Source organism: Protopterus annectens, chromosome 10.part0 (assembly GCF_019279795.1).
Source record: "Protopterus annectens isolate FY-2018-M chromosome 10.part0, PAN1.0, whole genome shotgun sequence".
Classification (NCBI taxonomy): Eukaryota; Metazoa; Chordata; order Ceratodontiformes; family Protopteridae; genus Protopterus; species Protopterus annectens.
Window position 1 is genome coordinate 1636961277 of NC_056744.1, and position 23391 is coordinate 1636984667.

At 40.0% G+C, this 23391-nt stretch overlaps 1 long non-coding RNA gene across 1 annotated transcript in view; it reads left to right on the forward strand.

Annotated features, from left to right (window-relative positions):
• The window catches only part of LOC122813825, a 176571-nt gene that overhangs the window by 145210 nt on the left and 7970 nt on the right, over positions 1–23391 (forward strand). Inside the window, exon 2 of the long non-coding RNA XR_006366734.1 lies at positions 2680–3058. This is a non-coding gene — a long non-coding RNA (uncharacterized LOC122813825). The remainder of the gene's footprint in view (positions 1–2679; positions 3059–23391) is intronic.

Sequence of the window (23391 nt, forward strand, 5' to 3'; positions counted from 1 at the left end):
TGATGCTGTTAACTGGCTTCAAAGTTATCTATCTAGCTGTCAGCAAGCTGTGAAATGAAAGCAAGATCTATCCTCACTCCTTCCTGTTACACTTGGAGTCTCTCAGGGTTCAATCCTAGGGCCCCTCATCTTCAGCATATTCATAAATGATCTTAATACTGCCTCTTCTCAAGCATCTATCATACAATATGCAGATGATTCAACCGTCATATGTGCAGCATCCACAATAACTCAACTTCTTACTGTTACACAAAAAGCCTTCTATGATACTGAAACATGGCTAGCAAACTCACAACTCATTCTCAACCCTAATAAAACTAAACTTATGATATTTCATCCATATAAACCTACAAACCTCCCAGGTAACTTTTATGTCACTGCTAGTAATAATACTAGGATTTTCCCAGATTCACAAACAAAACTATTAGGTGTCATAATCGACAACAGACTAAATTTTGACATACACATTTCTAACACAATCAAAAATGTTCACAAGAAAATGGGGACAATGTATAGAAACAAAAAAATTCTTAACAGACGCTGCAAGAATAGCCATAGCTAGAACACACCTTCTCTCCTCACTTATATGCATCCCCCATAGTTACCAACCTCAAAAAGTCAGAACTAAATAAATTAGAATCATGTTATAATAAGATTGCCAAATTTGCAACACATTCCACACATTCAACCCATCACCGTCAATGCCTAAAAAAAATCTTTCTTGTTTGGAACTGCCTCATATTATGAACTATAACCCGTTAATAATGGCTCACAAAACAGTGCACAATCCTGACAATGTACCTTCCCTAAAAATCTTCTGCAACCCTACTCTAACATTCATACTCTTTGATCATCTAACAAAGATGTACTCCAAGTAACCAAAGTATCCAATACAGCAGGCAACTCTCTTTAACTTTGTTGCTAAAAATTGGAATACCCTTCCACATAGTATTAGATCCATAAGCAATCTTAATCATTTCAAAATATCTTTCAAAAGACACTTATATGAATCCTGGCTTTGCACATGTAACACTCTAGGTTAATTAACTTGGCATTACTTATACAATTTGGCTGTACTAACTCTGTTAACATAACCCTTCTAACAGCACTACTTCTCTATAAGTATTTACATTCCTAGCTGCAACTCTAACCATGGAAGTATTACCAACTATGCACTACTTTGCCTAAGTCATTCTCCCTGCTTAATTTCCTAACTAATGTTATGTTCCTCCATATATATAAATTCAGCCATATATTTGTCTATATTCAAGTGTTTAAAGTATTGTTCTATTTGATACTGTGTATATATTTTTGTTTTTACATTTTTATCCTGTAAATATGTTAACACTCATTTGTTTGTCAGTTTTGTTTATAATTGCTATTACGTGTGATTATTTGTATGTAAGCTTAGACTGGAGCTTTTCTCCCCAGGCCTCTGCTGAAAATGGGCATTGTCCCAGTTGTACCATCATGACAAACAAATGTAAAATAAATAAATAAATACATGAGTGGACTGAAGCTGACAGATATGTAATACTAGGCAGAGCTGTAGCTATTCTGAAGTGCCCCCCATGCTGTCCCCCCAATCTCTCTTCAATTTTAAGGAACAAAAATCTACTTTTAAAGCTGTAACAAGTGACTTGCTACAATTTATATCACATCCTTCAGTCTTGACTGCAAGAGCAGTACTGACATTCACTTCCTGACAAGTATTCCCAAATGCCGGTATGGAATGTTGATATTTTACTACAGACCAATTAACATTTGCTAATTGTGTCCCCTAACACCCTGCACCCAGATTTGCTGGTCCCTTTGCCCTACCCAAGCTACTCCTCTGATACTAGGGTAAGGGTAGTTAAAATCATTGATCCTCAGTTGCATGCCTCTCATATGTTTCTGATTTTGCACAATGTTCCCCATTTTGCCTCATATTTTGCCCTGTCCCTCATAAAAAGTAAAAAGTCTCAATAGTAAAATCATAAACTTTAAAGCCACCTGTAACATTTTTGATAATGCGAGGACCCTTTCTGAATGAATGGTAATTTCTCCATCTTCCTTTGTTCATAGGTTGATGGTGTTGCCACAAATTATTCCCCCTTCCTCTGCCTTGATTTGGCATCCTCATTTGAAAATTCATTCTGTTGCATATTCATTCCAGATGCCTTTGGAGAACCTCCTCCAAATGGGGAAACTCTTCAACATTTTTTTTGTTCTAGCTGTGGTACATAAGTGTTAGGGGAGGGCCATGGGAAGACCTAATAGAAGTAGAAGAGTTGCAGTGGCAAATTAGGGTGAATACCCTTGCATTTCCTGGATTAAATGAACATCCATCTTTAAGTATTTTGAAATTGCATTCATACAATGTTTAGAATTTTTCATACGTGTTTTTATGTGTTTGCACTGATTTATTTAATTATGTTTTTAAATATTTAGTTGTGTATATTAAAAGTTTTTGTGTGTGTGTTTTGATTAGTAACAGCTGGGAGATTATTTATATATATTTTTTCATTGGTTTAAAATGAACATGTGACATGGTCTGACAGGGATATTTAAATGAAAGATGTTTAGTTTTTATTAGATTCTGATTAAGTCTTATGTTATAAGCAAGATGAATGCACAATCTATTTTATTAAAAGTCTTTGGATATTGCTGATTCTGACTGGTCATGTTTTTTTTCAGTGTTTCGGCTTCTGGATACACCTACCGAATGAGTGTGCAAAATATAAAATCTGTTACAAATCCTGTTTCCAGGACATTATATTTTGTTTAGTGAACTACTTGCATTGCTGCAGACAGCCACAATAAATGGGAACTTGGCAATGACTGGGTTGTGTCCAAGAGCCCAACTGGACCAGAAGGGAGAGTACGTACCTGCTTCATGTGTATGTAGACTTTTCCTGATTGATTAGTGTGTGGAAGTTAATAGCTGGTGAACTTGACAGATGGAAATGAATTTTCTGGACTACACAACACCATTGTTAAGACTTGCATTGTTGAATGCTTAGGAGCCTGTGGAACTGGATGAAGAAATTTCACAAGACACCACTGGAGGACTACAGTAAGTACACCTGCCTCCAGCAGGTTCACCTGCCTAAGTATTGTGATAAATGTTTAGCAATATTTATAGTTATCTCTGTGTATTTCACTGTTTTACATAACAATTCATTCATGCTTGGTTAATAATATCACACTAAAATTAGAAAAGTAAGAATGTATACTTTCACTAGAATATGATTATGGAACATATAAATCTGAAACTTCTGTGTATCACTTAACAACTGATATACTGATTAACAGTCTGCATGTTTTATCATTTCCCAAAGTATTTTCATAGCAAAATGTGCACATGGCATAAGAACCATACCCGTGTCTTTTCCTGGTTAGGGGTTGCCACAGCAGAACTCTGGTCTTCTAATGATTGTCAGTGAATTTTTATGGTGCCAAGTTTTACCAGCCCGACACCCAAACTTCAAAGAAGGCACATGCATTCACACATGTACCTACTTACATGTCTTTAGACATCACTCGACCATGGGGAGGCCATGCAGACTCTACACAGAAGGTGCTCCAGCCAAGAATCGAACCTGAGAACCTCTTGCTGTGAGGTGACAACACTAACCTCTGCACCACTGTGGCCTAAGAACTGTACTTGTGTCTACCATATGTATATGAATTATACACTGTATATACTCTGTATATTTGTGACACAGTGCAGCTTGTAGCTAATCTGCTGAGGTTTAAAAGTATGCATCATATGGCTGAAATTTCAGCAGGAGTATGCAACAATATGTACTTGTTTCTAATTGCAAATGCACTGATCCTAACACCTCAGACTTTTACAAGAACATATAATCATGCCTAAGAATTATGGTGTAAGTTTGGAAATATTTATTTATACTGCACACATTTACTACTGTTTGTGTTTACTGTTCATAGAATAAAACATGCATGGAAACTGGCAATGAAAAAGTAGTTATAAAATAACTTAGCAATGTGCATTTGGAAACTAAATTATTTCCTTACTTGTGGTTATAACAGATTAATATATTACATTGTGCATTGGTAATTTCCTAATTGTGCCTGTATTATCTCCATAAATGTATACAAGCACAACAGGTATAGCTGTGTGAATGATATTTTTAGTAAATGCAGTTTCTATATACATTCTACCTGTGTGACTCAGTTCATATTGCACCCATCACACCATAATATTACAACAATATTACATTAAGCATTCTGCAAATGATTTGCATGTCCACAACAGTACCCCATGAGTTCTGTTTGCTGTACAGTGAAGGAGTACAGTAAGACCTGAATGTGAAATAAAGAGCCCATAAACACAAACATCAGTGTAAACGTAGATACATATACACATACTGTATATATGAAAGGGAGAGATGTTTACATATATAGTTATATAAGGACGCTATATGGGAGTCCTAGATGAGGCAGCTGGTATCACAGTGTCTGAACAAGAAGCACTTGCACCTTTGGTGCTGGGACATAAGGATGTGGGTTCTGTTCCCCATCCAGGTACTTGGATTACTTCCCTTCACTGGCAGTGTAGCATATGGAGTTGTGGCACACCTGACTGTGTCATGTAAAGAAGATACAGAGCCTTGGGCTGGAGGTACCTTATTTTCATGTGAAAGACTCGATAGCCCATATCTGCTAAAGGAGTGGAACTTCCTTTAATTACCCTTACCCAGTGTATATACACATTCATATTATATAGATATACAAAAATTAAAAATAATTTATCATAAACAAAAGAAAAAGGACTTGATTAGAAATTCATAACAAAAATGCAAACGCAATAGTAATACTATCACTGATTACAACATCATTAAAGGATATCATCTCCCATATCCTTTAGCTGCAACTACAGTCTTAATGTTTTCAAGATTAAAGTACAATCCCATAATTTATATAAAAAGTCATCGGACCTTGTTAACTATATAACCCATACTACCCTTGCGATAAATTTATCATGTTGTGCTGTATCTTCTGCATCATTTATCCTATATACATCATAACTTCATTTATCTAGGGACATAGGAAGGATAGCTACGTATATAACATTTTTTTGAAACAGCTTTTCAGATTTTTTTATTACAATTTAAAAATGCATGTTCCATTGACCCTTCTACTTTGCAAATTGCAAAAAACAAGTCTGTTCTAATTTCTTTCATACTATCTGTTTTCCAAACGCCATTCCTAATGTTTTTATTTTCAAAACAAAATTTACTTTTAGAAAATGCATAGCCATATCTCTTACATATCTGTATATTTAGCATCTACTCTACTTTCTTCAGTCTATAGTCAAGTTCTTTAGTAAACACCCCCATCCATGTCTCAGTAATGGTAACAGTAGCCAAACCATTTGCATAAAATATGCATAAAGGTAATGTAACCACATGTGCTATTTCACACCTTGCAGCCTGACAAGTCACAATATATTTCTCTATTACTGCATTTGTTAGGATCCCAAATAACAGACCACTCAAAGGACAGCCATTCTTAACTCCTCTATAATTTTTTTATTTTTTATCTTACCTACACTTGATTAACACCTTATTCCTTTTATGTACGTCTCAATATGTTTTGTACTTTTATATTAATTTTGTAACTATCCAACACACTCTATAAATACCACAAAATCAAATGATTTATTCATGTCACATTCTAATAGCTCTGTACTTTCATTGCAATTTTCGTTGCAATTAATACTATTATTTCACAAATTAAAAGCAATATGTTTATATTTTTATCATTTACACAAAAACTGCATGACTTTAAACTTTTGTTTAAATTGTACTTATTCTTTCTGCATAATTTTGCTAAATTATTTATAGTCAATATTACTGAGTATATTAGGCTATCAGTTCATAATATCTTCCATATTACCTTTTCGTATCTTCCTGGGCATCTTTTTTGAAAATCAAATGTTCCCATCCCTTAACAAATCATTTTCTCATTAATAGCTTTGCACAGCCATTCATTCATATCTCTCAGGAAAAAGAAAACAACACGGGGGAGCAATCATTGTAAAATTATAACAGATACCATCACCAGGAATCTGCCATAATGCAGCATCTAATTCTGCAACAATTTGTTTCTCTACATATTCATTACACTCTTCAGAAAACTGTTTCTCTTTCCAGTATGTATGCTGTGCTTCCATCCTGGAAAACAATTCTGAGGGATGAAGTCAGATTCCAAAAGAAGGTTGTGTATAGAGTAGCATGTCAAACGATGTCCTTGGTGGGCTATGGACCCAAGTGATTTCAACACATACAAACATTCAATGCATATGTTAATGACTGTGGCATATTATGACTGAGACTTCCAGCAATATGCATGTTATTTCAAAACACAGTGTGTGTGATGTTATGGGCATTCAACAAGATATGTCATTATTTTCTCAAAGGTAAAGGGCATAGGCCACAGTTACCTTATGAATTTTGTGTATTTGATAACTTTGTAGATTCCACAGGCTATCCCAGGAAAATGCATGATGCAAATAATGTACTACAGTCAGGAAGGTTACTATAGGTGATGTTAGTGAATGAGCTATGCATGCATCCTGTCCTGAGAAGATAGCCAGCCTGGCTTTGCCAGGCTGCAGTTAAGACAGTTCTCTGTCAAAGACAGATATAGGCTAGACAGAGCAGATTGTGTGCCCCCTACATGTTCTGAACAGCTTGTGAGGTAACCTGGCCCCAGTAGAAACAAAGGTTTGCTTGAGCCTTTGGTATACTGCTCTCTGGAACATTTCAGCAACACAGAGGAAATGCTGTAATGGTAGATAACTGCTAGCTGTATATTAAGGTAGTTCTTGGCACCTATGTGCAGCAAGGCGGATGAATGCATCTAATTTTAAGTAAACCTTTAGAATGACAGACTGCCATTTATAGGATCATATGGGTTTACTATGCTAATGACCCTAGTGCACTTACAAGCCTAACCAAGTTCTACAGTTATTTCCACAATCAGCATCTATTGTCCCTGTCCAAGAGGGACGCAAGTGGAACCCCCTGGGGTGAACTTACGGTTACCCATCCAATTGTCCAGCTTGCATTTGAAGAGGGACAATGAGGTGCTCTGTTTGACATAAAGTAGACGTCTGTTCCAAAGGTGTGGTAACCTCTGGTAGACAAATCTGTCATCTGTCTCTCCAGCAGGTTCTATTAATGTCACATTCCAGCTTAAGATCTTTAGAGTGAGTAACCTGTGTACAAATTGACTTGCGGATATGTAGCATTTCCAGTAAAGCAGGGTCAGAGATTACCTTATATGCAAGGCAGAGATCACCTCTGAATAGTCTGTATGAAATAGAATAAAGTGACCGTGATTTGAGATGATCCACATAGGACAAATGCTGAAGACATTGAATTTTACTTGTGAGAAACCTTTATGGTCTCTCAAATTGCTGCAGGTTCTTGGAACGGTACATACCAAAAGGGGAGTTGTACTCCATTATTGACCTGATGAGGGAAGAGTACAGGGAGGTTATAACTTCTTTTTTTTCCTGGAGGCAATGCCCTTACTTATGAGATGAACAAGATAGAATGCCCTTCTTACCACTGTGGAGACATGGTGATCAAAGGTAAGGTTGCTGTCAACCTGTGTGCCCAGGTTTCTCACCACTGATTGTGTACCTAGGGTGCTGCTATTGATATGGTAGTTATTAGGAGCATTGCTCTTACCAAAAGGGATGATAATACCCATTGAGTTTAAGGCCACAACTTTGGCAACAATCATATGTAAGACCCTCTTGTAGGATGTCAACATCATTTGGAGATTCTATAACTGCTCCCAGTTTGCAGTCATCAGCAAACTTTTTCAGCCACAGACCCTTAGTTTTTGCTTGTACTTCAGAGAAATAGATTCCAATAGTAGAGGTCCCAGGACTGATCCCTGTGGAACACCACTGCTTACAGGTCTGCTGCTGGAGGTGGATTCCCCTATTTTGACTATACAGGTTCTATCAGTGAGCCAGTTAGCAACCCATCTAGCAATATAAGGGTTGATACCTAGCTGGGTGAGTTTGTCAATTATGCCTAAGTGGGGGATAGTGTCAAATGCCTTGGCTAAGTCTAGGTAGGCTGTATGCACAGATTTCCCCTCATCCAGGGCCTTGGTGACTGTCTCAAAGAAGTCCACCAGGTTTAACAGGCATGATCTTCCATTAACAAATCCAAACTGAGTAGGGTCAAGTGTTTGGAGATTACCTATGTCTTCATTGATAATATTCATAATGAGTCACTCCATAGCCTTGCAGATAAGGCTAGTTAGGCTAATAAGTCTGTAGTTCCCGGGGTCAGTGCAAGCACCACCTTTGTGCAAGGGAATAATGGTGGCCATTTTCCATTCAGCAGGGATGAAGCCGGTGCTTAGACTATGACTGACATGAGTACCCAATGGTGTTGCAAATTCTTGTAGGAGCCCATGTAAGATGCAGCCTGAGATGTTATCAGATCCCATAGATGCTTTGTTTTTGGTCTTAGAGAGAGCATTTATGAAATGCTCCTTAGAGATACTAGGTAGGGGTCAGGTGCTAGGGATGTCATGGGGTACGTGTGTCAGGGACAGGAGAGTGAAGTTTTCACAGAACTTGTCAGCCAACAGGTTAGCTATGTCCACAGGCTCAGTATATGTGGTATCATTAATTACCAGTTTGGCACAAATCTGGCCTTTCCATTTAGGTTATGGATGTAACTAAAGAATGCCTTATGGTTGTCCTTAGTTGAGGAAGCTAATTTGGATCCATAGTTTGCTTTGGAGGACTTCACAAGAAGTCTTATTTGCTGGTTAAAGCTGAGGATGGAGTATATCCAGTTTAGGGCTTGTTCCCTATTACTCTTAGACAGCAATTTCTTCTTATTTCTTCTTATTATTTGTAAAGCCTGTTAATGGCAGTTGTCCACCAGGCAGGTTTACTCTTCCTTGAGGAGCTTGTTTTGGTCTTATCAGATACGGCTGAGTCAATGCAGTTATACAGGTGCTTGTATAAAGCATTGGTGTAGAAGTCGCAATAGGTGCCAGCTCCATCTGAGGGGGGGGTGGTGCAGTGAAGCTATTTATACCATCCCGTAAGAGGTTATAATATGCTTTGAGAAGTTTTTTACTTTAGTTGGTGCTGGGGGGGTCAGGTGTGATAGTTATCAGAATGAGACTGATTTGTGGTCAGATCTCACCAAGAAAGACCTCACAGTGGGGGTGCTACAGTGGTCTCCCATATTGGTAAGCACCAGATCAAGGATGGTGGCACCCCTTGTGGGGGTGTCAACTAGCTTTTCCAGGGCATCGGAGTTAATGAAGTTGTAGAACCTTTGGGCAAGTGAGTTTGAGCATGAGTAATTTACCCAGTCAATGGTTAGTCGCACAAAACTACTGTTGGTGATCAGCGGTATCTTGATAGAATCAAGTAGATCCAAATAGGCCGAGTGGGTGTCCTGATTCATGGAGGGAGTCCTGTAGCTGGCATTGACTTTAATAGGTGTCCTACCAACAGTTAATTGCACCTGAAGTATCTCCAGGGCATCGTACTGTTTAACCAATCTGGAGGTGTATTTATCTTTAATGAATATTGATATACTGCCTCCTTTAGTTTTCATGTCTTCAGTTTGTGGTCTGAACATGTGGAAGGAGGTGTAACCTAGTATGGTTGGGGTGCTCTCCACTGCCTTGAACCAGGTCTCCTGTGACTGCACTAATGTCTGTATCTTCCAAGGTGAGGACTGCTTCCAGTGAGTGCAGTTTCATGTTAAGACTCCTAGCATTTAGCAGCATAACCTTGAGGCTGTTTTTAGATGGAGTTTTTACATTGGGAATTTTGTCCTTGAGATGCTGCCTAAAAATGGCACAATGGGGGTGGCAAGAGCCTTAACCAGTAGCCAAAATCCCAGGGGTGACAGATGAAGACCATCTCGGGCAAAGCATCGAGGTCTCTCGATCATGTCATCCCAGGCTGACAGATACTGGATCCTCTTAGAATGACACCAGAAACTATGCCAATTATTGAAGTCAGTCATTTTCTGTTTGTAGTGAGGCATCATCCTAGGTGAAGGTAAAATGCTGCTTAAGGCTAGGGACATAACTGCCTGACACACATAATCTGAGAGCTCAGTCATGTCTTTCTTCATACAGTCCAGAGAGGTACATCTCAAGTCGTTTACACCAACATTGACTGTGACAAAGTCGTAACAGTACCTGTTGTTCAGAGGCTTGAGTGCATGTGTGATATGGCAGATCCTAGTACCTGACACACAGCTGACTTTGACCTTTTCCTTAGTCAGCCTGGTGAGAGGCACATGTGTGTCTCATGATGGAATCACCTATGACTAATATGTTTGTTGTTTTGTTTTGCCTTAAGTGCTTGACAGGTGAGAGACTAGTGCATCAGCTAGGGTCTATATCAGAAGATCAAAGTTTCACAACTTCAAATCTGATATAATCGATACCATATGATCGAAGTCTTGAAACTTCAAATCTTTTAACCGAGATCTCCATACAGCACGGAAAGGGAAGATTTCCCTTTTCTGCTCTGTAGTGCAATCTTGGAGTTGGTATATTTAAATAGCGGGGTGTGTGTGGGGCACAGACCCCCCCATGGGGGGTGCAGGGGGCTTGTCCCCCTGCTTAGAGTGTTTAAATGGTTTGTTTTTGTAGGTTGCTGTGTTTTATTACATTTTCGATGTTTCAAAACTTCAGTTATATGGTGTTGACCATATTAGATTCGAAGTTTTGAAACTTCGATAATGTAATATAGACCCCATCAGCTATTATGTGTATTGTGTACTGCAGAGGAAGCATTATGTGTAGCGTGCTTGTGTTTGGGATGTCTCTGGTGTTTAGGTATGTTTCTGGTGAGGACCTCCGCATATGTAGGTATGCATGATTTGTATTTATGGTTCTATACCATAGCTAATTTCTCCTCTAACCTTGTGCAACTGATTGCACCCAAATATCAATTAAAACCTCAACTGCTGTAAGTGCAGAAGAGCAATACACCCAGAAGGGATGGATCTTGTGCAACTGTCAGTTAGTGTGCTCAGCAGATGGCATCATTGTTAACTTTATCACACTCTTTTAGTGTACATAATGATGCCATACGGAGGGAAAGTGCATTGAGGAGAATGTTTCAACAGGGTGATATCCTCGAGGTGCAACTACTAGGTAGGTGGAATATGTATGTGCAATTTAGTACCGCATGATGATGCATTGGCAATGTCTTTTCTCCTCCATACCAGCAGGTGACTGTGGGTATCCACTGGCTTACTAAAAACAAATTAATAATCAACACCAAAAAAAGACTACAGTGATGCTGTTTGGAACAAGAAAAAAGTGGAGTCATATGACCCCATCATTTATTTATTTATTTATTTATTGACATCTGTTTACCAGGAAAGTCTGACTGGACATAGGTGCCTTTTTTCAGAGGAGGTCCAGTGAGAAAAGCTCCAAGATATCATATTTAATGGGATCAATATTTATAATAACAAATTTTATAAAGCAGTTTTAGTCAATACATAGCATAATAACATGATACAATTTGTATTGATATTCAAAAACATTAAATCTGCAAGCCTTATACTGAGACTTTACAGATAGAAGAGTGGTGTATAAGATAGGAGTCGTTTAAGAAATACAATAAGAGTGAGGTATTTAGGGAGATAAGCAAGTATGAGTGTTAACAGAGAAGTAGTGATGGAATAGTAATTTAGTTGTGCTAATTAGAAGTAGGTATAGTAGTTTAAGAAGTACAATAAAGTGACGTATTAGAGGAGGATAAGCAAGTTAAGTTATTTAGTGCTTTAAAGGGGGGACAAGAAAGGTGATGAAGGGTATAAAGAGCTATGTCTTGTCTAAGATGAGAAATAGGAAAAAGCCAGGAGGCTCAGAGAACATCTTTTAGGAATGGTATGGAAAGATGAAGTTCTGTGATAGACCTGATTGGCATAGGAACTTTATTCCAAGTTCTAGCTACAGCAGTGGAATAGAGACTGACCCCCAGCAGCCCGGATTTATCATAACCAATGCAGATCATAATCCACTTCCTGGAACGTAAACACAAAGATATCTTAGAATTCTACTGGCTCTTTTCTTCTGCAACTCATGTGGAAACTTAGGAGAACAAGGTATTAAGTCAGCAAAAGCTGCATACTCTGTTTCAATTTACTCACCCCAGAATCTAGAGGTGTCGTGGTCATCAGTCTTCACACACCAGAATCTAGGCCTGCTGTGGTCATCAGTCTTCTCAATCCAGAATCTGGGACATGGTGTGGTCATCAGTCTTTTTGCACCAGAATCTAGATGTACCGTGGCCATCAGTCTTCTCACACCAGAATGTAGACATGCAGTGGTTGTTGTTCTTTTGGCTTTTCCTGGTTAGGGGTTGCTACAGTGGAACTCTGGTCCGCTAATGATTGGCAGTCAATTTTTACGGTGCTGTGGTGCCAGCCCGATGCCCAACCTTCAACGATGGCACGCTCATTCGTGCATGTCTTTCGAACGCCACTCGACCACGGGGAGGACATGCAGGGTGCACACAGAAGGCGCTTCAGCCGAGAATCGAACGGGAGAACCTCTTGCTGTGAGGCGACAATGCTAATGCTGCACCACTGCGGCTTACCTAGACATGCAGTGGTCATCCGTCTTATTCTGACATTAGAATATGCACTTCCTCTGCTTGTCAAGACCTCTGCAATGAACCTTTCCTTTCTTCAAACTACCAAAAACAAGATACTCTACTGTGTCAGTCTAACCAATAATCGGAAACTCTACTGCACTAAGATGTCTTAGTGTAGAAGTCAGAATAGAACTTCTGCTCAATACCCTTAATTATAAACTTTTGAATGTGAAATAATGCCCACATTTAGAAACTATGCTACTCAGAGAATTTGATTATAGTCTCACAGACAATAACCCATCACTACAAGTTCGACCCCATTTAAATGAAGTACAACAGAAAAAGCATTCTTTAAGATGGCTCCCACAGTCCGGAACAAGACATGAATAACATAGCTTCAAACATGAACTAAAGGTTTATCTCAAAAAAACTGAATAGCTGTAAATGCTTTGGAGACTTATGTTAAGTGTACATCAGCTTGTCAGGGACTACCTCTGATGACTGTCTTCACTTTCAGTGAACACTAGTCATACTTGCTCCCAGGCAGTTCTTCTGCATACTGTCACATGACCAGCTACTATATTTTCTTAACTGTGAAACCTAGATTGCAGATTTCTTTTGCCAGATGTCGATATTCTCTCATAGTTGTAAATAATGCCTGTAATAGCTGCAAATATTGTGACTGTGAAATACACCAAGAAGAAGCTTAAAAACACTATTAGAAAAAGTAAATCAAAGTAAGAACTTAAAGCTGCTACAGATTCCAAATGAAACGACAAAATCTTTCTTCATTTATGTCAGAAAATTAAGAAATAACATCCAACATTGCACTGAGCTCATCCATAATAATATCATCCATTCTGACTTCAAGGATACAGCTAATATATTACCAGACAGACTTAGTGCTAACTTTTCCCCTGCTATCCACATTGTTGCCTTCACCATCTCTGAGAATGTAGATGTTCTTCATCTCACATTGCTGCAGTCCTTACATTTGGGTAGTCCGCTGTCCTCGGTCGGCCCGAATATCAAAGTATAAGGCTGACGTCGGTCAAGGCGCATTAGACTGACATCAGGACGTCAGGGTACAAATGCGCATGACCGACGTCATAACCTCAGTCTTTTTTGCCGCATGGTCCGATGCAGAAGCAGTGTTGCAAGTGCCGTTCGGCGTTCTGAAATTTTTCGAATTCGGAGTTTCAGACCGAGTCAAAGTTGGCTAAGTACCCCGTTGGGAATATTTTAGTTTTTCTTGCCTCAGTGGTTTACCGGATGTCAGAAAAAGTGAATAACTGTATTTCTTGTGGGAAACAGATACCGCATAGAGATTATCATACTTTGTGTATTCCTTGTTTAGGGCCTGAGCACGACGTTGTTGGGTGTCGCTTTTGTGCTAGATTCAATAAGCGCACTATTAAGAGAAGGTTAGATTGTGCCAGGTTAGTCTTCGGAAGCGGTGCAATTATAATATGCCGTCGGATGCTCCGCGTCCGCTTCTTCAAGAAGCGCAAGGATAAAGCAGCTAAGCCCAGGCTAGACGAGTCGTCCGTACCGGACGCCGGTTCTTTAGAGGTGTCGGTGGAGCCGGTGGTTCCACCGGAGGTTTCTCTGGAGTCCCAGGGGGAGACCTTGTTATTGCAGGATGTGGCCTCTCAGGAGGCAGGTCAGGCTGAAGGGGCTTCTCAGGTTACTGTACTCCCCTCCCTTCCTAGGGTGGTTAGGCCTTCTCCTTCTGTTTCCAAGGCTTCTCCCAGAGGCAGGCCAGGTTTAGCTTCAGTTGGTGTCACTCCTAGTTCTTCAGGATCTGTGCCCAAGAAGCATATGCTTAAAATGGCAGAAGATTTGATTACCTTGATTAGAGGTTCTTTGCCCCTCCTGATAGAGGCCTAGGGTGGAACCTGAGTTGGGGAGTTTTGAGCAGGCTTCAGATGTTTCAGAGTCTTGACTGAAGACTTGCAGGAGTATTCTCCTTATTCTGATTCTGATGTGGATGATTCTACTCCTCCTGCTTCTCCTCCTGAGGATTTTTCTTTTTCAGAGACTCTTCATTCCATGAGGGAGCATTTTAAGTGGGAAGGTCAGGACTTCTCTGATTCCAGGAAAAGGCTTAGGGAATTTTTGTTTTTACCCCAGCATAGGCCTTTGGCTATACCTCCTGTTCTGGATGTTGTGGAGGATGTGTTTGCAGAGGCTTCTCTTAATCCTGATTCTTTGCCTCCTGCTCCTGTTAAGCTGGATAGGTATTATAGGGTGCCTGAAGCTCATAAGTATCTTTTTAAGAGTCCTAGGGCGGACCCAGAAACTGTTAGTCAGGGGCCTAAGGGTGTTAAGGCTTCTGTTGTTAAAAATCCGGTACCTCCAGATAAAGAGGCCAGGGCTTTGGATAGATGGGGAAAGAAAGTCTATACTTCTTCCACCCTAGCTATGAGGGCTCTGAATTGCCAGTTTCACATGTTGAAATACCAAAACTATTTACTGTCTCAATTGAAGTCTAAGGTAGATGCTCTGGCGGAAGGTATTGAGTGTAAAGAGTTACAAGATTTGGTACATGTCTCTGAACAAGTGGGTAAGCATTCTTTGCAATGTGGTTTTGATGCTGTACAGGCCTCGTCTAGGGTGGCTGCCACTGGGTCAGTTCTTCGCAGGCACGCCTGGCTTAGGGATCAGAATTTATCTGACCATGTTAAGACAAGGATTTTAGATGCTCCTTTACAATCTGATGTGTTATTTGGTTCACCTGTTGAGGCAGTCTTAAAGAAAATGGAAGACAAGGCTAAGTCTATGCAGACTGTTAAAGATTTTTTGCAGGTTCAGCCTCCGAAATTTAGCAGAAATTGGCCTACCAAGGGGTGGACGTATTCTTCTTATGATTCCCAGTCTAGGGGTAGGTCTAGACGTGGTAGGGGCAGAGCTCAGGGCTCTTTCAGGCCTAGAACAGGGAGTTCACCTGCACAGTCTTGGTGAGGGCAGGGGTCAGTCCTTTCGTAAACAGACCCAATGACCTACCTTTTCAGCTGCCAGAGCCTTCTCGTCTGGCAGCACCTTTGGGAGGAAGGTTGGCACTTTTCAAGGAAAATTGGAGTTTAATTACCCAAGACAGATGGGTATTGGATATCATACACCAAGGTTACAGGTTTTATTTCCATACCTTGCCTCCTTTCAAAGGCATGCCAGGCGTTCCTCCTCAGCAAAGAATAGAGGCTCACAAACAGATTTCTCTGCTGCTCCAAATAGGAGCCATACAACCGGTCCCTCTGTCAGAAGTGGGCCTAGGATTTTATTCTCGCTTGTTCCTAGTACCAAAGAAGGGGAACACGTGGAGACCAATTTTGGATTTATCCATCCTCAACACTTATCTGGACATTCCCAAGTTCAAAATGTTGACGTTACAACAGCTTTTACCTCTGCTGGGCAAAGATCACTGGATGGTGACTCTGGATCTCAAGGAGGCTTACCTTCATGTTCCTATCAGGCTAAGTTGCAGGAAGTATCTACGTTTTCGGACTGGGACTTCTCATTATCAGTTCTCTGCATTGCCCTTTGGCTTATCTACTGCACCCAGAGTGTTCACGAAGGTTCTGGCTCCAGTGATAGCTTTCTTCAGGCTAAGAGGAATACAGATCTATCCTTATTTGGACGATTGCCTGATTCTGGCTCAAGGAAAGGACGAACTTCTTCATCATCTACACTATGTGATAGCAGTGCTAAGATGCCTGGGGTATTCTGTGAACGAAATAAAGTCCAGTCTAGTACCCTCTCAGGACATGTGCTTTCTGGGTGTGAGACTGAATACAGCATCCCAGATGGCCTTTTTGACCCCGGACAAACAAAAGAATCTTTCTCTTTACTTCCATCAATTGTCTCATCAGTCCAGGCTGACTGCAAGGACAGTCCTTCAAGCCTTGGGGTTCATGGCATCTTGTATTCTGGTGGTTCCCAATGCCAAACTGCATATGAGGAAGCTACAATGGTATCTCAAAAATGTATGGACACAGCACTGCCAAGATATGGACACTGTCATTCAGATAATACCTTGCATTCAAAAGGAATGTTTGTGGTGGGCTCAGGAATGTCACCTAAACAAGGGACTCTCTGTGACCCGGCCAGAGGCGAGTCAGATTCTAACGACAGATGCCTCAGACAAAGCTTGGGGAGCTCATCTAAATGGAAAGTGGGTACAAGACACGTGGCCTGCCAGACTACAACATCTACATATCAACATGAAGGAGATGTTAGCAGTCCAGTTTGCATTAATAGCTTTCAAGGAGTTACTTCTTCCAGGGCAGGTGCTGATTCTAACAGACAACACAACTGTCATGTGGTACATCAACAAGCAAGGGGGAACACATTCTTATCCTCTGTGCAGACAAGCAATGATTTTGTGGGAGACTGCGCTCAGTTTACAGCTAAATCTTCAGGCAAGGTTTCTGCCGGGAGCACAGAACTCCTTAGCAGATATGTTGAGCAGACAAATTATGGATCCCCACGAGTGGAAATTGGATCCTCATGTATTTCAGAAATTGACATTGTCATGGGGAACTCCAGACATAGATCTGTTCACTTCTCCACTAAACTACCAGCTGCCAAAGTTTTGCACAAAAAGTTTTCATCCCACAGCTTGGAAAGTGGATGCTCTTTCATTCAATTGGAGCAATCTTCATGTGTATGCCTTTCCACCTCTGCCTCTCCTCCCAAAGGTACTTCTGAAGGTCAGACAGGACAAGCCAAAGATGATTTTAATAGCTCCAGATTGGCCTCGACAGCATTGGTACCCTCTACTGAGAAGTCTGGTACGGGAGCCTCCATGGCCTTTACCTTCGATTCCACACCTGCTGTCTCAGGAGAACAGTCAATTACTCAATGTCAAACTTCACTCTCTTCACCTGACAGCCTGGCATATTCTGTTTTAAACCCTGGAGGGTTTCAGCTTCCACAGCAAGTTTTGAATGTTATTTTGGAAGCCGGAAGGCCTAGTACAAGGAAAGTGTACGCAGATAAATGGAAGAGATTTTTATTTTGGAGTGCAGCAAAAGCATTTGATGTTTCTAAGCCTAATTTAAGTGTGGCTCTTCAATATCTTACTGAGTTACTGGACAAAGGTTTGTCCTTCTCTTCTATTAAGATTCATGCTGCAGCAATTTCCGCTCACTATGATTGTGACCCACCATTGTTTTCTCATCCTTTGTTTAAGCAATTCCTTAGAGGGGCAAAGAATATAAGACCCCCACGGAGAGCTCCTACTCCTGCTTGGGATCTCAATTTTGTGTTGGAGAAACTCACTCTACAACCTTTTGAGCCTGCAGCTACTGCTGAGTTGAAATATTTATCATGGAAGACTGCTTTTTGTTAGCCATTACCTCTGCGAGAAGGGTTTCTGAATTACAGGCCCTTATGGCAGTTGAGCCTTTCTTAATTTTCCATAAGGATAGGGTATCTTTCCGTACTAATCCTTCCTTTATGCCTAAAGTGGTTTCTAGTGTGTCTTTAAACCAAACTATTCATTTGCCTACCTTTTATGCAAACCCCAAAATAAAGGGGAAAAGATTTTGCACACTTTGGATATACACAGGCAGTTGCGATATTATTTGAGCAGAACTAAAGGGTTCAGGCAGTCTCAGCAGTTATTTGTTTCTTTTGCTTTGAGTTCTCAGGGCAAGCCTGTGTCAAAACAAACTATTTCTAAGTGGATTGGGTTTTGCATTGCTTTCTGTTATTCCCATCATGGCAAGGAGGTTCCAGCTGGGATTAGGCCTCATTCCACTAGGGCTACTGCCACTTCAACAGCCTTTTAAGGGGTGGCAACTAAAGATATCTTGGAGGCAGCTACTTGGAGTTCTGTGCATACTTTCTCTAAGCATTATCACCTTCCACTTTACTCTAAATCTAGGGCTGGTTTTGCCACTGCTATTTTACAGGGCATTTTGGCAGCTCCTGCTTCTTTATAGTTGTGCCATCCTCCCTTACCTCTGCTTTGGGATTCTACCCAAGTGTAAGGACTGCAGCAATGTGAGATGAAGAACATAGTACAGTTTTGTACCTACCATAAATGTAGATGTTCGAAGATCCACATTGCTGCAGTCCAATTTACCCTCCCTCCTTCCCCTCTGTAGTTAGAGGCGGTTGTGTGGGTTGGATTGTAAATATTGTGTATATTGTATATATTGTACATATTATTAGTACTAGGGTGGTTGGTTGGTTGTTTGTTGTCTTTGGGTTTTGACCTTTCTTGTTAGGGTCTTCTGACATCTGGGGCAAGAAAAGACTGAGGTTATGACGTCGGTCATGCGCATTTGTACCCTGACGTCCTGATGTCAGTCTAATGCGCCTTGACCGACGTCAGCCTTATACTTTGATATTCGGGCCGACCGAGGACAGCGGACTACCCAAGTGTAAGGACTGCAGCAATGTGGATCTTCGAACATCTACATTTATGGTAGGTACAAAACTGTACTTTTCTCGTGTGAACACCATGGAACAATTCTTAAAATCCCTATCAAAGGCTAAAAATAATATCTCCATGGGACCTGACAACATATCTGGCTGCATTCTTAACACTGCCAAGTATGTGCTGCTTGAGTCACTATAGAAACTGTTCATCCTCAGCCAGTCTATAGGGTTTTTTCCTGATGCCTGGAGAACAGCTACTTTGACTCCTCTACACAAGGGTGGCCTTTCTACAGACCGGGTAATTACAGATCCATCAGCCTCATCAGCTTTATACCAGTCGTATCATGGCAGAGCTCATTTATACAAACATAGGCAACTTAACCGATCTAGATCTCAGTCACTTTGGTTTCATAAAGGGCATATCCTGTCTTCTGAACCTACTAAGTTTCTTTGGAAAAGTTACAGAGGCTGTGGGCAGTGGTCATTCTATGCACATGGCTTATCATGACCTGGCCAAGGTTTGGACACTATCACCCATGCTGGTATTATTGAAAAATCAGACAAGTTTAATGTAGTCCACTACATTGTATGCTTGATTTCAAACTGGCTATCCAACAGATCCAAAAATGTGCAAGTTGCAGGTTCCCTGTCTGAACATAAATTTGTAACTAGCGTGATGGTGCCACAGAGATCAGTACATGGGCCCTCTCCTGTATGGCATTTATTTTGCAGACATCTAAGTCGGTATCCCAGAAGTGTGGTTGACCAAGTTATGACTGCAAACTGAGCAGTGTTATCTACCCATTCACTGATACTAAACTACTCCAAAAAGGGCTGGAATATGCACATACCTGGTCTACTGAAAATGGTTTCAAACTAAATGATAAAAATGGGTAGCATTGTCCCCTTCTCATATGTTATAAATGGTACTCTTCTTCAGACAGATATGGTCTAGGTCCTTACGGGGATAACTTTGTCTCATTCCATCATCATGTTTCCACCACAGTCAAGACATCTTTTGATCTGGCGCAGTTTAATTTCCAAGGGAATATCCTTGTGATCCAAAAAAGTCATCCTACCCCTGTACTCAGTGCTCCCTTTGGGATGTACAAATGCAGACATATTTCTCAACTGGAAAGGCCCCAAAGATTTCTAACAAAAAAAAAATCAAAGGTATTGAATACTTCAACTATTCTAATAAAGTAGTATGACTCTATTTATACTCGGTAACCTATGGGTTGCTGTGAGATGACCTGTGTGTTGCTCTTTTTTTTTTTAAATAACAAAATATCTTTATTAAATTATTTTGAGCCATGATAGACCCAGTCCTATTCAACCTCCTATTTCTTCAGAAAAATAGTTGCTCTACAAACACCTGGACTAAGCACTTAAATGTACACCAACAAATGAACAAGACTTGCTGGAGAAATAGATTCCAGACTCAATGTGTTCCTAGCCTATGGATTAAGTTTCTGCTACAGGTCAAGCAAAGCACTTCTCTGTCTACATTTAAGGCTAGTCTTGATTACTGGATAGGTAGACACAAATTTACACCAGGGTTATCATGTTCTACATGATGCAGGTGAGCACTAAAAAGTTCTTGAAAAGGGTGGTAAAAACTTTTAAGTTTTTCCTGCTTAAAGGTATATATGGCTAGGCATTTTATGGTCCACATGATAACTTGAATACTAAGGGTACTTCAGTATTTTCAAGTATACAGCATCACCATTATCATGTGTCTTCAGAGTTTCTCAGATGAGTTACAGGACAAATGAGCAAAAGCAAACAGCACTAGTGAAGATCCATAAGCAAGCAATATCTAACACTTTCTAAAATGCATGTATACAGATACCTTTGCACTCTGAGAAAAATCAACAAACTTCAATATTTGGTAACAGAAATAAGATTTCACTTACCCACTTGCTGAAATATACACCCTAGGTTTTTCTCATAGATTGCTGAGGATGTAAGGGGCCTAGTTTTTCATTTAACTATGTTTTGTACCCAGCATAATTAACATGGTTAAGCAACATAGCAAATTACACAATTCCATTGGTGTGCATCTGCAAAAACTGACAGATACTGACGTATGTCACTAAATGTCCCCTGGACACTGAGCATTCTGGAGAATGTGTCAGCATATGACATTTACTTGTATGATATATATGTAGAGGATGCACCCCATGAATGTGAGAGAAATTTAAAATTTATACACAGCCATTTTCTAGAACATTCCATGAATTGTGAGTATTGCACCAGTGAACTGTGAAGAATGGTGACTTCAAGGTGATTATGAAATTACTAAGCACCTAACTGGACCCCTCATGAGGCTGTGTTTGCTTCATGTGTACATCAAACATGAAGCCAGGATACAAGCATGGGAGGATCTTCCTAATGTTCAAAGTATAGATTATGATCACTAATGAGTTATGCAGGAGCAAGGAGAATCTCAGGACTGTAGTCCCCATCCTGCATCATTTTGATGACCTCCATGTTAGAATGCTTGATGAACTACACAACCAGATTGCAAATATCTTTTGTAAACTGCAGGAGGACTACAATAAGTGAGATTTTCTCCTCCCTAACATCTTTGCTTTGTATATTGAAAAGTCTGGCTGATGAACTATGTGACAAAGGGCAATACTGCCAGCCCAGCTAGCTGGAATTTTGTAAATAATTATATGTCATTTGCATACCAGCATGATGCAATTTCTTGTGTTGCCACTATATTGGAACTGTATGCTATGTGTGTATCAGGCTGCTGGTACAGAATTGTACTAGGCTTGGGGATGTGTCCACAGTGTGCCCTTCTAGAAAAGAATAGAAATTATCTAAACTATTGTGTGTGTGTAAATGTATATGTTTTAACACTGAGAACTAGAACATAGAGGGTTAACTTGCAAAACTTCAAGAAAATAGTTAAAATTAAATTGTTTTATTATTGCGTCATAAAAGTTAGTTTCAATGCAGCAAAGAGACAGGATGTCTAAAACTAGGGAGCCTTCTGCATTGTGTTGTAAGTGTTTTATCATTTTATGTCTCCTAGCAGTAGCAAACATCTGAAGGCTATGTGTTTTCACAGGGAGATGCTCAATTCTGGGGGTTTAGCCTGGGAACTGAAATCAGGTGACAAAAAGTGATGTCATGCTGCAAGTATCCTAGAAACAATATTTAAGATATTAATTTAAAAACTCTCTGAGTGAGAAAAAGAGGGAATTTTGTATCTTGTCTTTGATATGGAAATATCCACTCACCACTTCTGCCTGAGTGTTGCTCTGTAAGTAAGTTTTTAGAGCATAGTAACTATTTTAGATTCAGATAGGACTATAGTAAAGTATAGCTTAGATGTTTTCTTTATTTATTTGAGACTGTCCTGCAATGTTGTTTTAAATATTTCCTGTGATTTTGAACTCTGAAGTTACTGTGATTATTACATTTTTTTCTTGTTCTTTTATTTATTCTTAAATATATTTAAACCTATATTTGTGGCTGATTTGTGAGACATATTTAAGCTCTTAGAGTACTTATATATCTATTTGGTGACATTGTGCAGGCCACTCTTAATAGCCTTGGCCTTGGTCAAATTACCATTTGGATTAATAGTAACATTACTCAGTAGGATTGGCCACCCTTTGCTAAGGGCCTTAAAGTAGCTGATAAAGAGTGGCTGGTGGCAGTCAGAACTACCTTATAGTTTGGGCAGAAGGGGGCATAGCTAGTAAACCTGTGCTAGCCTTTCCCAGGTGTGTGTGTGTTTGTATATAAATCAAACTTCAAAGTGTGTATGTGTGTGTGTGTGTGTGTGTGTGTGTTTGTATGTCAGCTGCTTGGGCAGGGGCATGAAGCACTGGTTGGACAGAGAGGGGGCTGGAGGTTTTTGGCTTGGCTACTCAGCAGAGATGTGCCAGTGGGGAGTCTTATTGGGGATCTGGAGTAAGAGGGAGAAACCAGCCCAGATTGACTGTGGTTGCTGTGTGCTCTTAAGGGAAATTGAACTTTACTGTGTGTGTACTTATTATCCTGCCAGTGTGTATGTTCTCCACTGTTGCCAGTGGCAAAAATTGAGGCTCCTTGATTACTGGGCCAATGCAGGAGCATCACAAACTACTGTGAAATTGTCAGTATTTCTAGTTATCCATTTGTCTATCTGTCTATATGCTTCATAACACTATTCATCTAAGTTTATTACAGCCTAAATAATAAATAGTTTCAGTACTGCAGTATAAGTTGCTTAGGTGATGACTATGCTAAACGCAATGCTGGAAAGCCTGTTGATGGCTTACATTATGCTGAGATACTTAACAATGTGAAATGAAAAGTCCAAAGTAAGCAAATTGGTAAAGTGGAAAGTGACCAGCAAAAATTTCAAT